At 52.6% G+C, this 25,093-nt stretch overlaps 3 long non-coding RNA genes across 5 annotated transcripts; 1 reads left to right on the top strand and 2 right to left on the bottom strand.

Moving 5' to 3' along the window:
- Window positions 1–898: 898 nt before the first annotated feature.
- On the bottom strand, window positions 899–1,934 carry LOC140699481 (uncharacterized). Its single transcript, XR_012077687.1, has 2 exons — window positions 1,655–1,934; window positions 899–1,212 (listed from the first exon to the last, which is right to left on the bottom strand). It is a non-coding gene; the product is annotated as an uncharacterized lncRNA (long non-coding RNA).
- A 14,379-nt stretch (window positions 1,935–16,313) lies between these two features.
- LOC140699480 (uncharacterized) lies at window positions 16,314–21,211 on the bottom strand. 2 transcript variants are annotated; one of them, XR_012077685.1, is made up of 3 exons: window positions 20,080–21,199; window positions 18,007–18,931; window positions 16,314–16,604 (listed from the first exon to the last, which is right to left on the bottom strand). It is a non-coding gene; the product is annotated as an uncharacterized lncRNA (long non-coding RNA). The 2 variants fall into 2 exon arrangements; XR_012077684.1 differs by lacking the exon at window positions 16,314–16,604 and having other exon boundaries at window positions 16,963–18,931; window positions 20,080–21,211.
- Window positions 21,174–24,013, top strand: LOC116278685 (uncharacterized). 2 transcript variants are annotated; one of them, XR_012077686.1, is made up of 3 exons: window positions 21,174–21,346; window positions 21,434–22,151; window positions 22,582–24,013. It is a non-coding gene; the product is annotated as an uncharacterized lncRNA (long non-coding RNA). The 2 variants fall into 2 exon arrangements; XR_004188017.2 differs by having other exon boundaries at window positions 21,174–22,151.
- Window positions 24,014–25,093: the final 1,080 nt, after the last annotated feature.

Genomic DNA, 25,093 nt, shown 5'->3' on the forward strand with positions numbered 1-25,093 from the left:
GGCCAAGACACAGAGCACTTCCATCACCACATCGTCCCAGCCCCCTTTTATAACCTTCCTCTTGGACCACTCTCCCAACCACCACCTCCCACCCATGGCCAGCCAGTAATCTGTTCTTCGTTTCTGGACTTCGGTCACTTAAGAAGGTTACATGTCAAACTACAAATAATGGCATAAATATCACAATTAGCAACACATCTCTACACTTACTGAACAACAAGAATGTTACATAAATGGAATGAAAACATCTAACTTTTTTTTAAATTGAAGTAGAGTCAATTTACAATGTTATGTTGATTTCTGGTGCACAGCACAGTGATTCAGTTATACACCCACATATATGTTTATTCCCTTTCAAATTCTTTTTCATTACAGGCTATTGCAAGGTATTGAACGTAGTCCCCTGTGCTGTACAGTAGGACTTGGTTGTTTATCTATTTTATGTATAGTAGTGTGTATCTGCAAAGCTGCCGTAATCAAAACAGCGTGGTATTGGTACAAAAACAGACATGTGGATCAACGGATCAGAATAAAGAGCTAGAAATAAACCCACACACCTACGGTCAGTTACTCTTCAACAAAGGAGGCCAGAGTATACAATGGAGAGAAGACAGTCGCCTCAGCAGGTGGTGTTGGGAAAACTGGACAGCAGCACGTAAACCAAGGAAGTCAGAGCACTGCCTCACACCACACACAAAAATAAACTTAAAATGGCTTAAAGACCTAAACATAAGACAAAACACTATAACCCTCCTAGAGGAAAACATAGGCAAAACATTCTCCAACATGAATCTCAGCAGTGTTCTCCTAGGGCAGTCTACCAACATCTAACCTTTTGAGATTGGCTTTTTTTCACTCAGCATAATTCTCTGGCAATACATCCAAGCATTGGCGCAGATCAATAACTTATTTGCTTTTTTATTTATGAGTAATATTCCCTGGGATGGATGTACCGCAGTTGGTTTTACCATTTACTTTTTGAAGGACATAAAAATGCACATGGTTTACACAGCAACTGCCATTTTTAAGAAGAGTGGAGCCCGGGCAGTGGCTCTGCACCCTCCGTGCCTGGACACCAGCCCTCTATCCAGGGTCCAGCCTAATTAGCACCGTGGACAGCAGCATCCACAGATGACGGGGTGTCTGTTCAAACAGGCCGGCATGATGTCATTCCCTCTATTTCATAAATTGTCTTCACTTCCCTGGCTCCGGCTGCAGAAAAGGAAAAACCCCAAATGGAACACATCAAGTAATATGATCATAAGGCTTAACCCCGCTTACTTTTAAAGTACAGAGAAAGTGGATTATCAACTTTTTATTAAAAACATTTACTGTCTCCATGGAGAAATTAAAAAAAAAACTAGGGCAAAAGAGGGACGAACGATGTAAGGTTTGGTAAAAAGGAATTAACATCCTGTAAATTAGAACTCCTGGAATATTCTAATTATGAAATGAGCAGGTAATCCAGTCAGCCTATATTCCAGGAGAGCAAACCGGGCCTTTAAATTATTAAGTCCTAAAAACCATCCTCTCTTTCCCAGTCTCTCATGTGCCTTGAAACTAATTCTCGGCATTAGTGTATTTGGCTCTAAGTTGGGTATGTGCTCGGCCTGAGAACGCTTGAAAGTGCCAAGGCATAAAATTTGTCGCTCACCAGAGAACGCACTGTGGGTTTGCCATTTGTTTAAAGTTAGACAGTCTCCTTCTAATTGGATTCAATTACGAGCAGTTGACAGTCTTTATGGGATGACAACAGGCTTCCAGTGGGCTCCCGCGGGGTGGCACAGGTCTCGCCGGGTCCCCGGGATCCAAGGTGTCCCTCCACGTGGGATCAAGGATGCCCTGGTCTCCTGTTCCAGGCTCCAGGCCTCTGGCCTGCTGTCCACTGACTTCCTCTCTGCCTTAGAGCATCACCAGCAGAAGACAAGGCTGTCTTCCCCTCCAGAGAGCAGGTGACAAGATGCAAAGATGAGAAGGTGGATGTTAGAAAGGGAAAGAGCGTGGCCCATTAAGGAAACCAGGAAATCGAGCCTCTAAGACACAGAAACTCGTGCCAAGGCTAGAACGGTCTCTGGGCCCTTCTGTTCCCATCACTTATTTCTGACTTCATGGGCCCAGACCCTGGCTGGGGCCCACACCGGCCAGTGACAGAAGTGGGGACTTGCACAAGCCAATCAAGGGCATTTTCAGAATTAAAGTCAACCTGCCCTTTTGAAGGCCACTGGAAAAGGGACACAGAGTGAGTAAGAGCACACGGCTACACCCCTCCCAGCAAGACCCTGGGTGCAGGGTGGGCTGCCTGTGGGGTCTGGAATCCTCTCTGGGAGGGAGGCCAGGAGAGACACTGACCTGCTGGCACTGTCCGCCCTGTGGCTTGGCTGCCTGCCTGCAGAGAGGCAGGTGCCAGCCATTCCTTGGCAGAAGGGACAGTTCCCTGACTGTAGCTGTGGGAAGGCCCCAGACTCCACCAGCCTCCAGGCAGAGTGACAGGCCTGCAAGAACCTGGGGCCGGTAAGAGGAGGGCGCTCAAAGCCCTGACACCTGACCTGTGTTCCCGGGGCCCAGGCATCTGACACCACCTCGCGGATGACCGATGGGGCTCTGAGGGGGAGATGGCCTCTGAAAAGCCTCGTGTTCCGGGGGTGGGGCAGACGCCTGCCCGCACAATAACTGGGCAGTTCTGCCAGGGCTGTGCCAGGCAGCCCAGGCCTCCTTCCTGCAAAACCCCTCACTCCGGCAGGAGGCCTGGGAGGGCTCCGGGTGGCCAGAGCTTGAGCCAAGTTCCCTCAGTTTAAGACCCACAGCATCCGACTGAGGGACCCTCTGCCTCGGCCTGTCAGACGCTCTTCACCCGTCACCTTGGCTGCAGGGATGTGGGTACCTGGGAAATGCAAGCGGGGTCATCGTGATAATGAAGCCGACTCCAAGGGCCGTGGGGAGGGCGTGCCTGGCAGGACTTGACACAGGTGTCCCAGTGGATTGGTCTACAGATAAAAGGACCCAGCTTGGCCCATGACCAGTCCCATGGGGCCACCAGGTGGAGGGAAAGGATGATGCAACAGGACTTCTCTGCTGACTGGCATCTTCCGGAGGCTGCAGGTACAGCCAGAGCAGAAAAGTAGCCGTCTGCCCTCCCTCTCTGCCCAGAGGCCATTGGGAGAGGCCGCGCTGGAGGGACACAGTACAGTTGGAGGGATGGAGTCCAGTGAAAGGCACTCGGTCCCACGAGAGGGACACCCTGCATGGCCTCTGCAGGGGACACCCAGAAGCCGCAACTCAGGCAGCTGGAGAACGGGACCATGTGCTTTCACTTGCTTAGCGCCCTCCACAGTCAGAGGGGTCCTCACCTGATCAAGGCGGTCTCCCCTAGGAGGGAACAGGGCCCCTGCCGTTATAGCAGATTCTGGACTGGCTAACCAGTGTGGCTCCAGGCTCAGACACGGCTTCCTGTGCCACCGGGGGTGGGCGGAAGTACTCAGGTGAGCTGTCCCCACAGGGGCCACGTGGCACCTGGCTGAACCTAGAGAGTTCGCGGGCCGACGCCCTCCCTGATGTGCAGCACAGGCGTGTCTGGCCAAGACAACTTTTTAAGGAGTGGAAAGCCCTGGAGGACCCGTCAGTTGCCCACAGAGGCTTCCCAAGACTGAGGAGGGACCACGGCTAGCAGCGGCTGGGCGGGAGGGGCTACCTTTTACCGCTGGTGGCTTCTGAGGACACAGGTGGGCCCAGCTGAACCGCAGGAGCCCTAGGACCCTGGGGGCCTTCAGTGGAATCCCCAGAGCGAGAATGGCTGATGGAGGCCAGAGGCTACTTGTGCAGTGAGTCTTAGAGTGACCGTGGGGCTGGGGCCACCAGTAACCCCAGTACTGGTCACTGTCCCTCCATCAGCTCCTGGGGAGAGGGTGCAGCACCCCACGTGGGCATGTGGCCCCGACCCCAAGGATGTGCAGCCAGACCCTCCCCTCTCTGCAGCAAAGATGGCGCCTCCTTCCCAGCTCATTCCAGAAGCAGCGTCCGCAGACCATGGCCACAGCCCCGAGGCCCGGGTCCTCCATTCTCACTGAGTAGCCCTTTCTTTAGAAGTAAAATAAATGTTAAAACACTTGACATTTAAAGTGACAAGATGTCCAGCATCTCCAGCAGCAGACCCCCGGCAAGTGCTCCTTGCTTTGAATTTTGTCCAACAAGGATGCAGTGACCCTGAGCACTACCTGCGGGAGAGACGGCCGGAGGAGCCCCGTCCCCGCACCCCCTTTCATGACCGTGGATGGTTCACACTGGCCGTGTCACCAGAGAGGGAGCACCTGGCATCCTGGGACATGAGCTCCTCCAGTCTCCCCATCATGGTGCTCAGGGCCCGGCTGCTGCCGGGGGCTAATTGGTCCCCAGGTGGTCCAAGGAGCTGGCGCCTTGCCTGGAGCTGGCCCGGCCCGGGGGACGGGGCAGACCCCACAGCCTGCCATGTCTCCCAGGTGTGCAGGGGCCCAGGTGACAGCCCCAGGGAAAAAGGAAAATAGCAAAATTGTTGCTGCTAAATCAATCCCATTAAAGGTGGCAATTACCCACACTCCCAGTGTGGGCGACAACTCCCAGGGCCGTTAATGAGAAAACCTCTGTTCTTGGCCCCTTCTTATTCCAGCAGCTCTTGGCTGAGTCCTGGCGCTCCACGAGTCACCCGTGGACCCGGGTGGAGGAGAGCTCCGTGGGAGGGGCCGTGCCTCAGTCACAGATGACACGGGTTTACAGACACCCTCTGGCAGAACTTTCTTGTAGGTACCAGGGCATTTCCGGGGGGTCATTCCTGCTCAGTGATTAAAGGTCAGTTTCTGTGCCCTGAGAAGCACCTGCAGAGCAACCAAGAAACCAGTTCTGGGATCTATCGTGGGCCAGCTCTGTGTCTAGGACCTCAGTCTCCTCACCCGTGAAATGGGGTCATGGTAGAGTTGACCCCAAGGAGCTGAGAGGAAAGCCCCCTTCCAGTGCCCAGCACTGGGTGAGAACCCAACAAATACCCTTTATTTCTGCATCTGGGCACCCCACAGGGTCCAGTCCCGTTTTGCACACTGTAACCACTGTGCCTGCTCTGAACTGATGGGGGTCAGTGCCTACACTCATTCCTTTATTTTTAATCTGTCATTGATCTAGTCAACAAACATTTATGGCGGCCAAAAAAGACATCTTCCTCCTCCTGAAGTTTACAGTCTAGTGCAAAGGCCTGGAAACAAGAAACAAGGTAAAAGCTGAACACTGTGGTTTTAAGGTTCTTTTTTTCTTTTTAATTAACAAAAAATGACCACCTTGGATGCTGGTTGATGATGGTGGTAAAATGGATTCACTTCTCCACGGTACCCGACGTGGCAACCTGGGCAAACACTTCACTGGAATATTCCATGGGAATGTCTGAAGTCATACAGACAGAGCCGTCCTTTGATGCATGAGGAAGTCCAACCTCATACATTTACCCCACTTCAGGTGACAGGGCGGAGAGCGCCTAATCGCACTAAAATGGGAATTTGGATCCTCAGGGGAGATACAGACGAGAGGCTGGAGGGGACAAGGAGTGAGAGAAGTGGTTTCTGACCCTGAACCACGACCACTGTGGTCACGAGGAGGATGCGCACGCCTCTGTTATGGGCTGGACTACGTTCCCCAAAAAGATGTGCCGAAGTCCTAAGCCTCAGTACTGCCTAATGAGACCTTATTTGGAAACAGGGTATTTTGGGTCACAGTCAAAGTCAAGATGAGGTCGTTAGGGTGAGCCTTCATCCTGTGTGACCAGTGTCCTTATAGAGGAGAAGTAGTCCCGCCTACGGAGGATTGTTCTACATGAAGACACGGGGAGAAAAGGGCCATGTGGTGAGGGAGAGGGGAGGGGTGCACCTCCAAGCCAAGGGCTGTCGGCAAACACCAAGCTGGGAGAGGCGGGAAGACGCCTCCCCTCCAGGCTCCAGGGGGAGCGAGGCCCTGCTGACACCTCGGTTCACACTTCCACCCTCCAGAACTGTGAGAGCGTGAACGTCTGTTTTTTCAGCCACCGGTCTGTGGCACCTATTTGTTATCGCAGCTTTAGGAAACTAACACCTACTCTGAATTTCAGATTCTGTATCTTTAAAAGAGGAAAATATTTTTCTTTATAGTAGAGACTCTGTAGGCTTTTAGTCCCTGAACTAAACTGCTTTGTCCTGGAGAGAACGTCAGACTGCTAGCAAGATTCTGAGCAGACCTGGAGAGAACAGAGGTTCTCAGGTGTAAGGAACCCAAGGCTGAGTCTCACTTGCCTGTTCCCTAGGGCAGCTCACTTTTCTAGCTGCACAGAGACCTTGCTTCCACGCTGGTTTCTAAAATTAAAGTTCATCAGAAATGAGTGAAATAAAATTAAGGTACAAATAAATAGTTTCTTTACACCTCCCAGTGAACCCAGGACCTTGTGCATGCCAAGCGCATGCTCTACCACTGAGCTATACCCTCCCCGCCTTGAGCTATACCCTCCCCTAACTTTAAAGTGTGTACTGCAGTATTGTTGACTGTGTTTCCTTTAATCATTTATTTTTAATTTATGTTTTACATCTGTTTTATGAAGGATAACCTATAATAATTCGTATATTATATACATGTATACATATTGGGTACATTAATATATAATGGGTGTGTGTGTGCGTGTGTAGCATAAGCAGGTCTGAAGGTGACCATTTTAATAGTGCTGCTGGACAATGAAAAGTTTGGAGGTGACTGACTTAGGGGATCACAAATGGTCACCTGGAGTCATCATCTTAAAACGTCAGGGTTTTGAAGTTCATTTCCCATCTTCTCTGTGTAATCACAGTGCATTTGGGATACCCAGCCAGGTTTCCCAAAAGCCATGCCCTGATTCACTGGGAAACATTGAGCTTTTGCAAGTGCTGGAGGGCGCTCTGTTCTAGCACCCCAACCACAGGTTAACAGATACAGGCATTATCTCTTCCAACTGATTCCTTTTAAAGGTGGGAAACTGAGAGCTAGGAAGCAGGAGAGGCAGATACAGAGAGAGAGGAAGGAAGCCAGTACCGCAAAGTGAAGGTTGCCTCTGGACCTGACTGCGGTCGCACTTGGGGGACCCTGGGAAGGATGCCTGGGTCCTGCTCGGGGCCAGCATTGTGCTGGGGGCAGCGCCTTGTGCATCAGGATGCACGATGCTCAACCCCTTTGAGTCTCAGCGTCTTTGAGTGTAAAACTGCAGAGAAGCCTCTGTCCCGCTTACAGCATCATCAGGAGAGCATTCTCCATCAATTACATGGCGCTGCCCACATGTGAAGGACTATCATCATCATTACAATCGATACAGGGCTCTTGCGAGGATGATGTCATCCTGCGTGTGTGCGTTTGCCCAGGAACTTCCGGGGGTCCATGAAAAACCCATGCTCTTATCTCCGGGGGGGGGTTCTCAGGGGCTAGAAGTGGGAAGGGTCCTATGTTCATTGTACACTCTTTCACATTGTTTAAACTTTTTTTTAACCAGATTTCTTTCGTTTTTATAATAATAAAAAGAATGGATGACATTGTACAGGGTAACTAGATCACGGTTCACTTGAAAACACCACCTGGACTCTAGCTCGGTCCTGTGCACTGCGCCAAGACCCCAACACCAGGGCGAGTGGCAGACAGAGTCCCATCCTTAGGGAGCTCTGCTCTGCATGGTGCTGACGGCCCTGCTCTGAGCAATCGCACTGATGCTGGTGACCACATCCCAGGTGGGGACCTCCATCCGTCCATTTACTCACCTGTCTTCATCTGCCCCTCAGGTGAGTGTAACAGAGCTCATCGTGGCTCTCGGTGCGTGGTACCACATCATACTGAGCGAAGTAAGTCAGACAGAGAAAGACAAAGATCAAATGATAGCAGTTATATCGGGAATCTGAAAAAACAATGATACAAATTCGATTTACAAACCCAGAACAGACTCAGGGACATAGAAAACAAACTATGGTTATTACCAAAGGGGAAAGGGCAGGGCCGGATAAATTAGGGGTTGGGGATTAACAGACACATTACTAAATATAAAATAGATAAATAACAAGGACTTATATTCAATTTCTTGTATTAACTTAAAATGGAAAAGAATCTGAAAAGAAAATACATGTGTGTGTATGTATGACTGAATCACGTTGCTGTACACCTAAAACTAACACTGTAAATCAACTACACTTCAATAAAAAATTTTTTTAAAAAGATTCCATGATGACAAAATGGGAGGTAAAAAAAGAGCTGGCCTGGCCGGCCTTTTCTCCCTCGCTGTTGATAACCGTCTTTCTCTGTCCCCATCCCACGCCCGGTCTGAGCTCTGGGAGGTGGCTCCGGGCCTGGTCCTCCCGCGGCTTCTCCGTTCCTATAGAGAGGGGCGCCTCTGTTTTCGTGGAATACAAGGCAACAGAACCACACCTGACATTACAGAACAAATCAGAACTGCCCCGTGGCCCCTGGTTTGCCCTTGGGCAGCGAAGAGGCAAACTGGCGGAATCCGGCTCAGTCAGGCTCCCCTGGTGTCCAGGTGTGTGGGGGGCCTGCAGCAAATCCTATGGGACAAACCTGGCTCAGAGCGCCGGCCCTTGGGAGCAAGGTCGATGACCCAAATGTGTGGCTTGAGGAGGAAATGACCCCCAGGGCGGCCCCCCGTGGACGTCGAGCTTCCAGGCCCACGCTAGCCTGCTCCTCCTCACAAACACAGACCCAAACACACATCACGCACCCGCTGTGTGTCCCCATCTTCCTCGGAGGCCGAGGGCGCTGCAGACACCCACAGAGGGCGCTGGAGGGAAGGGGTGCTGGACATGCAGATCGCATGTCCCTTCATTAAAACACTCGGTCCTGAGAAGGCATTTTGAAATATTCATTGAACCAATTTTTATTGAACCTACGTGGCCCCATCAAATGCCATCCACCCGGGCTCCCGGACGCTTGTCAGGAGAAGTAAATTGAACTCCTGATGGACCGGAGCCGGAGGTCAGCAGGCGGGCTCCTCTGCCTTCACCCGCTTTTCTCGAAGCGTAGGACGGGAGGGCAGCCGTCACCCGGGCGCTGCGGCAATCATTACAGGTCTGCAGTGAAGCAGAAAAACGCTGTAATAAACAGGTCCCGCCGCCTTCCATCACTCCATCCATCCTCCCTGCAAGTGCTCGGCCCTTCTGGCCTTGCTGAGCGTTAAATCCCCGTCCAGCTGTTTGACCCTATTACACGAACATGATGGGCACCCCTGTCACTCGAAATGCCTGTAACAGTCGGATGCACAGAATCTATCTTCCCGACAGGTAAACCTATGGATAATTTATTTTTATGTGCTTTCAGAGGATGTTGACAGCAGTCAGGAAGGTCCACCGCGCTCTCACGGGTTGCAGGGGAGAGAGTCTGGAGGTCCGGCGGTCACTGTTAATGAGCACGACGGTGGATGCCAGAAGAGCACCCTCTCCACGTGTCTCCGGATGTGGGGCCCCGGCCCCTCCAAGGTCCAGTTCTGTGCACGATTATGGTTGTGACCCAGAATCAGGCAGGGACACCCTGAGTTCCCTTCAGCAAAGGCATCTAACAGAAACATCCGATGGGGGCGGGGGGTGGCGACACTGCGCACAGCGGGACAAAGCCTGTTTCACGCCACGGCCACACTGCCCTAGTGTGCGCGGGGCTCCGTTAAAACGTCTCCGGGGCTTGACACCTCCCACCTCACTGCTCCACACTGGCAGGACACTGTCTCCAAGAATGTTCCCAAAATGTGAGAGAGAAGGCGCATCAGGCTACAGGAGCATCTTCAAGTTCGCTATTGCAAATGTCACAGGAGGTGACCGCACACTTGACACATCAGCCTTTGCAAGTCAGTTCCATGCAATCATTGCGACCCGGGCGCAGGGGGGCCTGGAAAGGGAATGACTTCTAAGTCGCCCTCCGGACTGCTGTTTGACCGTGGACCTTCACAATGGGTGCCATTTAAGCCTCCGGAATCCAATCAATGTGTCAGTTAAATTGCTACTCATCTGTCGAGATTAAGCGTCCGACTATTACCTCAGATTTAGTAGAAGACTTAGATACTGGCACATTTCACTGCAGCCATTAGTAACACCTGGAATCATTCACATTAGTTTAAGATCTGGCCCCATAAATTCCCAGCCATTAATGATTATTCTGACTCCTCAGGATAAATGGCTTAACGTTTTTGATAATGAAAATATACATTCTGCAGTAGTTCCTTCTTAAACCCACATTACCTTTGTAATGCACTTCATGGCTGATGGTAACGGACGGGGCCATAACTCTCACAAGGGTTTTTTAGTGGGCTGTAAAGTGTTGAGGATCTGTTGTACTATTCATTTAAAAAAAAAATTAACGAGATATTTATTTAGCTGTTTGCGTTCGGAAAGGTAATTAAGTATCTTAATTGGTGCGCTTGTCACACAGAGGGACACGGGATCTCGATTTGGGTTATTTCTGCCTCTTCCCTTGTCAGTGCCAACGCACAGGGCAGGGTCTGTACAAAGGCAGGCAGGCAGCGAAACCATAAACTTCTGTTGGATGTTATCAAAAATAACAGAAAAATACCATTGTGAGAGCCGAGGGTGTCCGCTTAGTGATAGCTGAGAGAGATTATTTAAATATCGCAAATAAATCTTTTCATTCCCGGCACATTCATCTCTTTTAAGTGCTCATTAAGGTGGGGTGTGACAGTCTTAGAAAATGAAACACTAATTCTTTTCCTCTGAAGCCTGAGTGCGCCGCTCCCAAGGGCAGCTGCAGTTAGGGGATTACAGGGCTGGTGCAGAGAGGGGCGCCTCGCCGGCATTTCATCCCAAAAAGTGATGGGGGGTGCTTGTTTGATGCCCCGTTCTTCTCGCTCATATTCTGTGATCTATTAGATCTGAAGGAAACGGATGTCAGTTTGTGGTGTGTGATAAACGCTCCCCAGAACGGGGCTGTGCCGACCTCACCTCACTGCCATTCAGCATAATTTGCAGTCAGCTTGTCTTTGCTTGATTTAGACTAAGTTTTCCAAAGACAGAAACTGAAGGATGGGGCTAGAGCTTCACGCTCTGTCTTTCCAGCGGCAGGATTTTTTTCTTTCTTTCTCTTTTTTTTTCAGTGATAAAGAAACTCTGTCTAAAATTGTATCCCAGCATCAGTCTGCCGTTAAATGCAAACAAACACATGCATTCACACCACACTGTTGGAGGCATTCATATTCCTGGATCACTCTCAGAGAGGCCCTCAGGATTCTCTTAAACAATAAAGGTTCATTAAATAGTACCCACCAACTCCTTAATGAACTCAGAAATGGTTATTGATTCACGTTAGGCCTGAATTGCTTAAATTCAACTCAGAATTTCACAGGCCGTATCAGAAAGCAGTGCCCAGGCACCAAAGGGGCCAGCTGGAGTCCCTCGGCGAGCAGAAACCCTGTCCGTGTAGACGGCACCGCCCGGCATGGCTCCTCCCAAGCTCTCATCTTCCACCCCAGCCTCTGAAGCCTTCCCCAAACCTGGGCTCATCACAGCCCCAAAACACACTGTGGAGTACAGATGGGGAGCTCCAGAAGATTCTATACCAGGACGGAACACACAGCACCCAGCCCGTGTGTTCAGCACAGAAGGCAGAAAGACAGAATGGAGACCCGTCCTCAGCCAAGAGTTCTACCTAGGGCAGGAGGGTGACCTCGGAGTTGTAACTGCCAGCGGGGAACCTGAAGGGACAAAAGGAAAAAAGAAAAAAAAAAGCCAGAAAAATGTGAACCTTACAGGAAAAGCTAGAAAGGTAATTGCAGGGCGCGCAGGGGAAGTGTCAAGGCACAGGAAATCGAGAGATGCGAACGATTTAATCCGAGAATCTAAAAATCATCAGAGCTTCACCTGGAAGGTGATTAGGATGAGGACTGAAGTTCAGGACCCTGCTGGGAACTGCACACATAAGGTCTTGCTGAAACATTAAGCCTGGAGCGTGCTAGGGCCACCGAGGGGCGCGCGATCAGTAGTAACGGATAATGTTGACGACACTCGTTTAATTCCACGCTCTCGGGAAGAGCTCCAGGGCTCCGCTGCAAACATCCTCGGGACCCCGCTCCAGCTCCTTTCACCTGGGTGGCAGCGTGCACGCTTGTCCCCGATCGCCCCCCGCGCTGCAGGCCTGAGGAAGGGGACCCCCGGGACCAAGGCTCCGGAGAGCAGCCCCTGCCCACTGCACTGGTGAGTGGACAGAGGGCAGGAGGGGCAGCGGCCACCTGCCCAGCATCGCGTGGAGAGGAGGCTGCACTGAGCCGCGGGGCAACCGGACCAGGCCTGCGCACAGGCGTGGGGAGAGGGCTGCCGGTGGCAGGGCGCCGACCAGGCCCATCTCGAAGGGGAAAATCTCTAGGCTTCACCCTTCTTCCTGAGCCTCAACAGAACAAGAGCCACTCCTAGCCGGGCCAGCACGGGGGCCCTCGTGAAGACAAAAGAAACCTGCCGGGGCGAGCTCCAAGACAGCCAGTGTCCACACGGGAGGAGCTGAAGCAGGAGGAAAAAGACGCGAGAAGCAGGGAAGCTGAATAAGCCAGAAGGAAGGAAACAAGGAGGTGCTAGAAGCAGGGGGCGGGCGGGCGGCCCACGGCTAAGCTGCGGTGTGTGTTGCCCCGTCCCCCATCCCCCGTCCCCCGTCCTGGGAACACGCAGAGTCTGATGGGCCAGCTGACACGGAGCTATTTTTAAGCAGCATGAAACTGACTAATTATGAAAGGGAGGGCTTAATGCAGAGACACCGAGAACATTCCAAAGCCTGCACGCTCTCTGCTACCGCCAGCGAGCTGTTTTTAGAAATCATTTTTGTGTGATTTTCTTTAGAAGGCAAATTTAAACGCATACGAAGCGGCAGGCCTTCACCCGGGCTCAGTGTCGGAAATACACACATGTACGTAGACACACGTGTGCACGAACACACACAAACACAGATAAACACATTCAGGCACACATAGACACATAGACACATAGACACACACGTAGGATGTATGTTGTGTGCATGCACCACACACACACGCTTTTCCTGTTTTTTTCTGTGTGTGCACCACGCACATCTACGCATGCACATTTTTCCTATATTGTGTGCATGCACCACACACCCCCATTTCTTGCGTTTTACACCTGCGCCACGTGCACGCAGACCCACACGCCTCTGCGGGTCTGTACTTGAGCGATGCAGAGAGTGACCTTCCCTCTAGGCGTTCCTTCCATGATCCCTGGAAAGTGTTAAGAAAGAAACCATTGGAACTGGAGCTGTATCAACCCAAATGAATAATGCTTTCAGCGGCAGGCGATCCTTTTAGACAGCGTGCCCCAGAATTTGGGGAAGGTGCAGCGAACTTGTAGAAATGATGATTCTGAGGAAGGAAATGCTGTGGGGGGACGGTTCAATTTCTACGAATAAGTGCTTCATAATAGCTCAAAAGAGTCTCTGTCAGGCCTCTGCCTCTTTCGCAATGCAAATGGGTAAGGACCCGCTGCAAAGCTCACTGCGCGCCGCGGAAGGCAAACAAGCGCAGTATCCACTCTGCGTCGTTCCAAATGGTACGGAAACAACCGAAAGCGTCCCGGCTGCGGATGATCACGGAAGAACGACGGGCTGGTAATAAGTTCTCATTTAGGAACCCCTCAAACGCGGGAGGTGCGGGCTTGGCTGATGCGCCGAGGTTCTGGAGTTCGCGTGCCGCCCGCATGAGCGAGCAGGTCTCGGAAGGGGATCCGGGGCTGCGGCGGTGCGCGGGAAGGGGGGCCTGCGCGTGGAGATTTCGACTCAAAACCCCCTCATTTTATTAACCTGGAAAACTAACCGGTGTCTCAGCGGGGGGTGGGGCGGGGGGCTGTCCTGACACACTCCGGCCACACCACCAGCCCCAGGCACCAGCCCAGCGGCCACTCCGATGCCCGCCGCCCAGCCGAAGCCGTGCCTCTCGGGCGATCACTTTCCTGGGAGTAGTTACTCACCAGGGTACCCGATGTTTTCTAGGGTAAAAACAAACTCCGCGGAGAGACTGTAGGAGGCTGTCAGGCTTATAGTAGATTCAGGCTGAAGCCTGGCGTCACTGATGCAGATGATCAATTACCAAAAACGAGGAGGAGGACTGTTGAAAGTGGCAGTCACATGTGGCTGGCTGCCTGGCTGGGCTGAGGCAGGCTGGATCGGGTGCGCAGGGGACCGGCAGTGCCGGGCTTCGTACACCACCCTGGCTTCGGAGGGGAGTCCCCAGTCCCGGGCAGCTCTCCACAGGGACAGCTGTTCTCCCAAAGCTTCCGCCTCAGCCCAGGGTGCCCCCCACTGCAGGCCTCACTGACAGCAGGTGGCCCCCACGGCGGCCTGTGGGGCTGCGTGAGCGCTTCCTCCACTCTGGAACCTTCCACTCACGCTGGGCTCTGCACGCTCCTGCCCTGGACACCGGCCACCCAGGTGTGCCTGGCAAGGGAGCCCGGTGCTCCCTCAGTTTCCGCCTCCCCTCCGGGGCAGGGCTCTTGGAGGGCAGGCACGTCTTGACAGCTTTCTAGGGCAGGGACTGTGTCAGGGGATTTGTTGGTTTCATGCAACCCGGCTCTTCAGGTGGCCTTTTCCATCCGTCTGCCTTGTTTTATGTTTTAGAGAGAAGAGGTGTCTGCACGCTCTTCTCCCCTTGCCCCCTCCGCCATGCTACTAACAACAGAGCCACCCACACCTAACAACTGGGGCAGGGAGGAGACAGGACCAGGGCCCTGCGAACTCGCCACGGACGGGAGCAGGCGTGGGACCAGGGTCCTCGCCCGGCCGCAGCACGTGGTGTCCTCTTCCGACTTCTTTCTGTTTTGTTTAGTTGCTACGATCGCGGCACGGACTCAGAACCGTGAGTCTGCTCTTTGTTGCCGGTCAGGCGCTCCGGACCCGCAGGTAAAGACATTCACTGCGGCCCGGCAGCCCTGCCTGAGGGGCTGGGGTTGCCTCCATTTTCGCAAAGAAGACGCCGGAGTCGGCAGGCACCAGACCTAACGAGCCCCAAGCAGGGCTGGAGCCCTGATCCCCACCGCGACCCGGCACCCGGCTGGGCGGCGCCCGGCGGGAGGGAGGGCAGGCTGGGGCCGCAAGGGCGAGCAGAAGCCGGAGTCGTGAAGCCCTGCATGTGCAGGGCGGCATCCGGGATGGCTGCCCCGGCCAGGAGCAGCCGGCGCCAAGCCGGGCTCAGGGCTGCCGCGGTGCCAGTGTCCCCACGCACCTGCGGCCCTCCCAGCACCGGTATGGACACGCAGCCCAGGGGGGCCCTGCGTCCGGACGTGAGCTGTTCTTGCCTCACCCCTGTGAGAGCAACACGTGAAGGATAAAAAGAATGGCCAACGTCCCTGCACCCTCGTAAGCCGCTCAGGTGACCTGGATTAATTTGAATTCCGTCTTCCAGGTTACCCAGCAGAGGCCTGACTCAGGGGAAAAGAGCCCAAAACCAGCATGAAAGTTTCGCTCATACTTGAGCCGACCCAGAAGTCACTCATTGCTATGATTATCATTTTGCCTGGCTGCCCACGATGCAGAGCAATGATTCTATTTTACACAAAATAAATATTCTAGATGCAAACTAGCCGCATTTGGCTAATGTAACACATTCTAAAAAATAAAGCGAACCAAATAGTTAAAAGAAGATCCTTGGCTGTCTGACCCGACCTTCTCCTGTGATTATTCTAATTATTCTTCTATTATTTAGGCCATGAGCCAAAGGTTCCCGAGTGCATAGAGAGTTAATAGCAGACTTGAAGTGGGAGGGGAGGGCAGACCCGCGTATGTTCATTAAAGCCTGCTTTCACTTAAAGGTTTTGCATCAAGGCGGCTGTGGGCACCAATAATTTATCTTGAAGTCTATTTACTCAGTGCTACAGGGAAATAAAAATTTGTCCTAATTTCCCTCCCCGACCCCAGAAGTGGCTGCCTCTTGCCTTCCTTCCCCGCAGCCCCTTTGGTGGTCAGTCTGTTGCCCGGGAACCATGACAGAGATGCCCGGATCCCACTTGGAGGGGAACATCTCCAGGGTACCCTGTGGCTTCCGGCCAGCGTGGGTCAATGTTCATGAGAAGCACGTTCCCGAGATGGTGCTGCTCGTGGTGGGCAGGCAGGTGGGAAGAGCAGGCGACTCAGGAAGCACTGCAGCCGGCGGGCTCACACGCGCGCTGCGCATCCCGGAGCCCAGCTTCTCCCCCACTGTGCCAGGACCCACGTCAGCCACAACCCACAGCCCTTGGGAAAGTCACCCCAAGAAAAATCCTCCACCAACAAGGTCCACGCCTGCTCTAAACATGAACCTGGGATCTAAGGTGTACGAGACAAGGCCCATCGGGCACAGGGCTGAGAGAGCTGGGGACAGAAATGAACCGAGATCGTCCTTACTGCTTCCTCCAAGTTCAACATTTTTAGAGCCTTGGCCAACCCTAGCAGCGCCATTTTGCGGTCACTCAGAGCTGCCTCCAGACACATCTTAAAAATTCCCACAGTCCCTGCCCCCGTTGGGTGATTGTCCCTGAGATTCTGGGTGAAAGACTGGTGCCGAGAGAGCATGACCCACATTCTCTGCCAACAAGACTCAGAGAGAGAGGAGCGCAGGGGAGGCAAGGTGGCAGGAGCTGTGGAGAGAAAAGAAGGGCAGAGACTGGCCTGTGGTGAGGCAGGACATGGCACGAGTCAGGGACCATGAACACCCTGACGCAACACGGCCGTGCCCACGCCCTCAGCCACAAGCCTTCCAGCTCCCCATGGCCATGCCCCGCAGGTCAGTCCCTCCACCGACCACAGCACAGCAGACGCGCTGTACCTCGTGACCACCGTGGGCAGCACCTGCTGCATCGAGAAGCCAGCAAACCCTTCCCAGGGAAGCTGGGGCAGTGGTTCATAATGAAGCCACAGATCAAGCCCCAGACCCACGTGCGGCGACAGCAAGTTGGCCAGGCAGGTACAGATCAAATCTTGAGATCTCTCTGCATGTCACTTTAGAAGATCTTTTAAGTAGTCACTTCCCTGGTTAAGATGACACGGAGCAAGGGACACACCCAGGATGGGAGCATCCAGAGCGGCTGGGAGGGTGATACAATCCTGCTCACAGGTAGCCCTTCCTCGGTGACACCTGTGTCTGATCCTACACTGATGCAGCTTCCATTTTCCAGGGTCTGGGGGGCCAGAGAGAGCGGACACCCACTCCAAAGCTATTCTTTCCTGAGCGCTACTGCAGAAGGTATTTTTTTAAGAGGTTTCCACGTGGTGTTAACTCAAACATTTACCAAAATTTCTTCCATTGAATTTCTTTAGTTGCCTGTGTTTGGGGGTGGACGGGCAACGGGAGGGGTCTGCAGAGGACAGGTGCCAGCCCCTGGGGTGCAGAGCTCAGGAGGCGCCAGGCAGTGAGGACTGTGGCCATCAGCCCACGATCCCAGGAGGTTCCTTGTCCCCAGTCTTGCCTGCCACATCGTGCGATTGGTCAAAAGCTTTCTGGTTTTTTCTTGGCTCCTTGCCCCCAGTCTTGCCCGCCACATCGTGCGATTGGTCAAAAGCTTTCTGGTTTTTTCTTGGCTCTGTGGGCTCCCTGGTGACTTCTGGTGCGCTCATCTAGACAGACCCTGAGCTGGGCCGACAGAAGGCAGTCTCCCCCCAACAGAAGCTCCTCTCTATCCGGCCTCATGCATGCAGGTTCACATTTATTCATTTTGAGCAATTCTTGCTTAGACGGTTTGCCCGAACCAGCCCTGCCCGGGATGTCTTCTTCAATCAAAATTCTGCTCAAAAGAGCCCAGCTGATCGAGTGAAGTGGCCTTTCCACATGCTATTGACAATCTGTCTCGAGCATTATCTCAGGAGTTTCGCTTTATTTTCTCTCCCAGCCCAGATAGCCTCTGCTTTGAACCATTGCTTCTGGACATATCTGGGTTTGAGGCAGCCAGCATGTTACACCCACCTCCCGGCCTTGCTGAATTTTGCAAAAGCAACATGAAAACTTAAAACCCAGGAAGAAGAAAAAGTGCTTAAATGACTCACCTCTTCCCTCAGTGTGACTTCTGTGTGGAAGTGAGGTCCACAGGGAAACGTGATGTGATTTCTCGAGGCAGCTGGCCTTAGAGATTAAGGCCATCAGGAGCAGATCCACAAACAGAAAGAACGGGAGAACATATCACTTCAGGGGCTGGGCAGCCCCGGACGTGTGTGTGTGGACACAGACACTGCCTCCGAAAATAAAGGAAGGTAAACTCACTCGTGCAAAAGTAGATGTTTGTGAAACAGGCACTTGGATTGACCTCAGGGAATAGATCTAACCCCCAGCTCCCACCCCATGAATTGTTTTATTTACTTCATCCAGATAGATTTTGGAGTCAGTCTGAACACACAGGCACACTCAGTAAACGTTTATGAACGAATCAATGCGCTGCCAGTTTTCTCTTCCGAAAAGCGCAGACGTTCCTGGCCGGTGTCTAAGGACCCCGTGGGTTGGAATTCTAGTCTACACAAAAGAAGGCACGAGTGTGTCTGCAGCCAGCCTGGGCCCAAGACAGCCTGCCCGCTCCCCAGACACGGGGCTGAATACACCCACCCCTGCAGCCTTGGGCTGGATGTGGAACAGCATGGGGAACAGAGCCAGCGAGCCTCAGGAACCAGACAGAAGAGACATAATGTCAGAAGGGGGCTTGGAAGAACAGAAAAGCACCACTAAACCTGGGAGGGTGAGACAGGCAACGGGAAAGTCCTGTGTTCAGGGCCTCAGGGAATTCCAGGAAGTCAGCAATACCCACGCCAGGAGCACCTCTTAAGTCAAAAAGGGAGCAACATGGCCCTGGAATCATCTCTCTCTCCGTGACTGGTGACGACTTGCGAGGGAGATATGGGATCTGGAACCTGAAATTAGCCACTGTAGGAGCTACCAGCTCAGTCACAGAGCGACACTTCTCTTTGTCTCACGAAAAAATGCCTGTAAATGGGAAGATTTTAGATCAGTGGCTTTGAGGCTAAGATGTTTGCAAGGCTGTTTACAAGGCTGTTTATTTGTAATCCCACCTCATACCAGGAAAGATTTGAGACACTGAACTTGCAGGGCCAGAGACGGGGCCCGAAAGGCTCAGTCATGGAAGCGAGGTCCCACAGAGCCACAGACCAGACAGGACACTGCCCTCGCTTTTCTGCCCGCACCCTCTGGGCGGAACGGACATGAATTTTAACTTGTGATAAAGCTGAACAATGTTTTTATATTCGACGTAACCACTCCATTGGGTGACAGAGTTGTGCTGCTGGTAAGTGGACTTCGGCTTGGGCTGCACGTTTCTCCGGCACAAAAGAAGCCGAGCGACGGGTCTGAGGAGCTAAACGCTCACTATTTAGATAACACTGTCATTCTGGTCATGAGGAGCATTTCAGCCTGGGATCCCTGACGGTCACCGAAACTGTGTGCGTTTCTCCAACCTCAGCTGACACAGACGAGGGGAGAGGAGCTGATTAAACTAGGGGCGCCTGCGCCCGTCCCTCTAACGCAGTGTTTATGGGCGCTTACACACAGAGAAGGTCTGTGCCGTTAAAGAGTTTACCATGAAATGGAAAAGAAAGCCAGATTTTTTCATTACAGTAGTAAGAAGATACAGGGCCAAGTATAGAGTATTTACTCTGATTACCCCTGATTAGGGGACATGTCATAACAGGTGGATTGAATCTATTTCTTTTTACTAGATTCCCTAAAACTTTACATCATTCAGTAGCAAGAGAAACATCCGTTTACTAGGACGACGTGATGGGCTCTATAGAACGGACTTGTGAACAAGGGGTTTTAGCAAAACTGAAAGCCTCTCGGCCCCAGAATCTTCAAGTCCCTTCCCGGGGTTTCTGTACTTCAGTTTTTCCTTCTTCATCCTTAATGAGGAGCCCAGTTAGAGGCTGGAATTAATTTTAAAATGCGCCTGCCTATTGTAAAAGGTCCCTGAACATGGAAAGGGTTCTTCAGTGATGCTCCACGCCTCCTTCCCAAGGTACACCTTCTAAAGAGCTCTCCCCTCCCCTCCCCCCACACAGTGCTGCTCCCTTAAGGACAGCGAGCACAGCGCCAGCTCCCTATGGGGCCCCGACAGTCACCTTGGCCCACGGACGAGTCAGTGCTGCTGCGTGGGCCAGGGGGGCAGGCCACGCACTGTTTCTTCCAGTTCCATTGCATCGATAAGGATGAGATGAGGCGTTGGCTGCCATCCCTCCCACCAGGGAGGCTGCGCTGAGGAAAGAGACGGAGGACGTGGGCCAGCGTCCCAGCACACAGCCCCCGCCGCCCATCACAGGTGCCCACGCCGCTCTCTGTGCTCATGAGGTCAGGTTTGGGATGGACGTTGGTTTGCACAGAAGCATATAGGGCAGATGCTTTCCTTTACGTTTCTCTCCTTTCCCCGTTCTTTGCGTGCTGTGCTCGGTCTGTCACAGGAGTTGCTAAGTAACTCTGTCTGCCTGGAGGGAATGGGAGCAACTTCCTCTCTCCAGCCCAGCTCATGGGGCCTCAGAAATCACCACAGACAGAAGGAACTTTTCACACCGCCCAGTAATGCAGTGGCAACATGGGCATCTTCCCTGTTGGACGGTATCTCTCACACCAGACAGCAGGCCGAGTTCACATAGTAGATGAGAAAGGACATTCTGTCACGTAGGGCCTGTCCCAGGAATAGATGGTCAGAGCAGTGGAAGTTGTTCAGATTTCGTCCCCAAGGCCATGCGGAAGCGCTGAAGACCTTGGAATGGCGGGGGATTTCGGGAGGACCCGTCTGGGCGTAGTATGCGTGGAGCGGGCTTCCTTGTTCACCCTCTCACTCGCTCTGCCGGTCCCTTCTTCCCAGAACTTGTTCCCAACTGAAAACAAAAACCGCTCCCCGGCCTCACCCCAGTCGTGCTGTCCCAGAGACCCTCCAGGGCCTTCTGCCGTGCACACCTCGCGGGCGGCCAGCAAGTCCCAGCCCCCAGCCCTCCCTCCCCAGAGGGCAGAGCCGGCTGGGGCGCTGCTCAGTCTGCAGAGCTGACCAACGTATCACGGCCGAGGTGGCAGGATGGAAACGCTCTGCTGCCGGGCTCTCGGGGCGGGAGGGCTCCGGGCGGGTCTTCAGCGGTTGAGTATGTAGCCCCGCCCCCAGCCCGCGCAGGCTGGCCGAGGCGCTGAGCCGTCACCTGCGCTCCGGCGGCGCGGGCGCGGGGCCCTCCCGCGCTGAGCTCCAACCATCGGTCTATCCGCTTAGACGTTAAACTGGTCAATTACGGTTGCCGGGCAACCATAACTTCTGCGCATGTGCCTCCTGTGGTTTTGGACGCCAACCACAAAGTGATGATAACAGGGTTCCCCCCCCCCGACCAAGATCCTTCTTTATATGTAAATTTATGCTTGAGTTGTGTATTTAAAAATTAGTTTCTATGAGTCATGAGCCTGAGGTCTGGCTGAGCTTTCCTTTCCCCCTAGGTGTATAAAAATCAAGCTTGAAAGTTCTGAGATCACGGAGATGGTGTAAAACAAGGCCAAGGCGGTGACTTCCAAGGAAGCCGTTTGTTCCTGCGTACAAGCTCCGGACGACACGCATACATGGGACTCGGGCTCACGGGGCAAGGAAGTGCCTGCCTCCTGCCACGTCTGCCCCCGCCCTCCCCCCGCCTTCCCCTGCTAACACTTCCCCAGTGCCCCTTGGTGTTGGGCTGCGGGAAAGACCTCGCTTAGATCCAACCTTGCCCTGCTCTCTGGGGACACATGAGGTAGCAGGCAAGATGCAAAGACCCGTTCTGTTCCTAGGTAGTGGGAGAGGCTCCTGCTGGTGGTTTCCAGGGGCTTCTGAGCCCCACGAGCCGGAAAGGAGAAGGAGGAGGTGTCCCGCAGGCCCTCCAGAGGGGCTGAGCCACTCGAGACCACCACAGGCCTGCTGTAAACTGGCAGGAGTTCTGGGGTCCAGGGAGGGGCTCTGATTCCTCCCACAGAGTCCAGACCCGCTCCACCAGCTAGTGCGAGAGTGACTGAGACCCTCAGAACGTCAGTTTCCTCGCCCAAAGGAGGGTGACCGTCATCACCTGCGTTCAGGGCTCCCGTGGAACCCAGCGGTCCCCTCCTCTTCCCACTTTCTTTCCTGTGAACTTCAGCCACTTCGGGGATGGAGGACAGGGACCAAATGCAGCTGCATTGTAAATACTAGGTAAGTGTTTCCAGGTTTTGGGGGTAAGGCAGATCATTCCAAGTGAAAAATAAATAGCTACGAGGAAGATAGATAGCACGTTTCCAGAAAGAAAACACTCGGAGCCAGCCGTACTGTACTGTGCTATTAGCCTCCACTGTTTTCCTTTGCTGGAGTGTTTGACTGGCCCGGCGAGGGAAGGCGGGAGTGGAGGGGCCCACAAGCAGCCGGGAGGACATAAATATTGATGAGCACATGGGTTTCACATTAGCTTTTGATGAAATGTTTCATGGGCCTGAACCAGTTTCCCAGATTAAGAAAAGCCCCTCCCCGCCCACACACACTACTTATTTTCTCTCCAAACTTTGGTTTGCGTCCCATAGACATGGACATAATTGGCTTTGAAAAATCACTCATTGCTTTTTATCTTTCCATCTCTCCTCTTTGTCAGTGCTGTCCCCCTCGCTTCCCGAGCCATCCGGGTGTGGAGAAATACAAGGATTCGATCCGACTGAAGTCCAAGGATGGTAAAATACACGACTTTCTTCTGTGAAATCTTATCATCTGCACCTAATTATCAAAGTTCAGGATTACCATTTGGAGGGAATTGTTCACAAACATCTGCTCTTCAAAAATCTGAGCCTGGCTAGAATGTCCCTCCTCCTCCGAAATTTCTAAGGCCAGACTTAAGGGAACCGCTGAGCCGGGGGGGGGGGGGCTGGGAGGGACTGGACAATTAGCACCGTCTGCCTCTGCCGGGTCCTCAGAAGCCATTCCCGCATCGGGGCTGACAGCCAGGATGTTCAGCTGTTGAAACTCTTGGTGACAAATGCAAAATTCCAAAGAAAACCAAACCAAATTCCTCTGATTGAAAAGATGTGTGGGCAACTCAGGAAAGGTCTCACATGCCAACAGATGTAAATGCGGTGCAGAGAGGCGATGCCAGCCGACCAGAGGCAGAGGAACCTGGGGGCCGCCGCCTGAGGACGCAAGGTGAGCTTGGCGGGTCAAAGGGGACAAAGAAACTGACACAGATAGGAGAGGAAGGAGGATTCAAGCCCACTCAGACCAGATCTTGTGCCAGGAATGATGGTGGGTCTGGAACTGGCATCCCTTTATGAGAAAATAAAGCCAGAACTCATCAAGACTGGCTGAAGACATTCCCATCCTGGCTGGAGGCACTTTCTAAACAAAGACCAAAGCCGCCAGTGAAGAGAGGTCTCCTGTGGCCCGACTAAATGGGCCAGCTCGGCTGGAATGAAGAAGGTCACACAAGGACGCTCCACCGCACATTGCAACGGGAAACCTTTGCCAAAGTGAAGGCAGGAAAGTGTGCCTGCAGGCATGGCAGTGCCTTCTCCCAGGTGAGGGGGACTTGGGAGTGGACCTTGGGTCATTCTTCCAGACATAACTTTGCAGAACTGAGTCTCTAGGCAAAAATGCCATCGAGTCCCAGAAGCGGCAGGGTGCTTTGGATGAAGCAGACAAGTTTCTGACTGGAGGCCGCCAGCCAGAGGAGGGAAGAGGCTCCAGGAAGTCACCTGCAAACGCAGGCACCAGGAAAGGCTTTCGGTGCCTAAACACTGTGGGCGTGCCGGGAGCCCAGACACCCCGCCGTGTACAACCAGCAAGACTAAAATCAGCCTTGGCTGGCGTTGCAGCTTCTTCTTCCCGTTGAGACAATGTGGCCGCAGGTGGGACCCACCTGAGAATACATTAAGAATATAAATACTTTAAGAATACTTAATATAATTTAATATAACATGTTAAGAATAGTGCCGACTATTTAAACTGTTAAATATCTAATTTGGCTTTTAGATTTACTGAAGTCAATGTACTTTGTTTCCATTCCGTCCAAAATGAAAGCTGAATGATGAAAGATAGTTTTTGGGTTTTGTTTTATCCTAAGGAGGCATTTTGAGTCAAAACTCTTCACTCTCAGGGTTGTGACCAGGACACAGAAGTGAACACTTCCTCTGTTACTAATCCCACACGTCCCTGAGCCTTGCCTGAGCCCTTATCTGGTCCCAGGGGTCAGGCTGGGCTGCCTGAGGGTAGGGGCTAGAGCCCCCGCCCCTCTGCACAGTTGTATGTGGAGTTGTGCGTCCTTCTCACACAAGGAAAACCTCCAACACCTGAAGGAATGCAGTAAAGTATTTTCAGACAGTGTGAAGGAGTTTTACAGCAGGTTTCATCTCTACAGATGGAAATCATCCAGGATTTTTTTTTTCTGGTCCATCATTGATTTTTTTATCCCTTCAAGAAGGTGTTATCTGATCACTGTGGGAAGAACAAGATCGCTGGACAGAAGTCCCTCTCCTCCTCTCTGAAACGCAGCGCACACTGGCCGAGATAACCCTCCCTGATTGGCTTACGGGTTCTCTGATTGTAGATGTTTCTATTGGCAAAAGTTGACTTTCCATCAAAACCCAATGCCTGAGACATCAATCTACTTCAATAAACAATTATCCTAAATAACCTGCAATTATACGTAACATTTCCAAAGAAGATTATCAAATACTCAAAAGTTTGTGGGTTTTTTTTTTTTGGCCAATATTTTCATCCCTTGCTGGTCATAGACTTAAAAGCTCGAAATAGAATTTCGTCTCCTACCAATTTTTTCCCATTTATGTTTAGAAAATATTGATTTTTTTTTAAACTGGAGTTTTAATGGACCTTGAAATTAACATGGCTTTTATTTCTCTGCTGTGACCCCGTCATCTCTGATGATGTCACTGTGTCCCCCAGAAAAATCACTGGCCAGCAACTGGCATGTAGCGTCGAGGCACCAGGGGCAGATCAACAGCTCCTGTTTGTTCAGATGTGGTCGTTCTTCCCTGGAAGAAATGATCCTGCTTCAGAGAAGCAGCTGTGAGACAACAGGAACTTCTCCCACACCAGGTTGGCATGACCTTCTCAAGAAACAGCACTAGGTTGCAGCTTGAAATTGAGGGCACAGCCAG

This window comes from Vicugna pacos, chromosome 11, assembly GCF_048564905.1.
Source record: "Vicugna pacos chromosome 11, VicPac4, whole genome shotgun sequence".
Taxonomy (NCBI): domain Eukaryota; kingdom Metazoa; phylum Chordata; class Mammalia; order Artiodactyla; family Camelidae; genus Vicugna; species Vicugna pacos.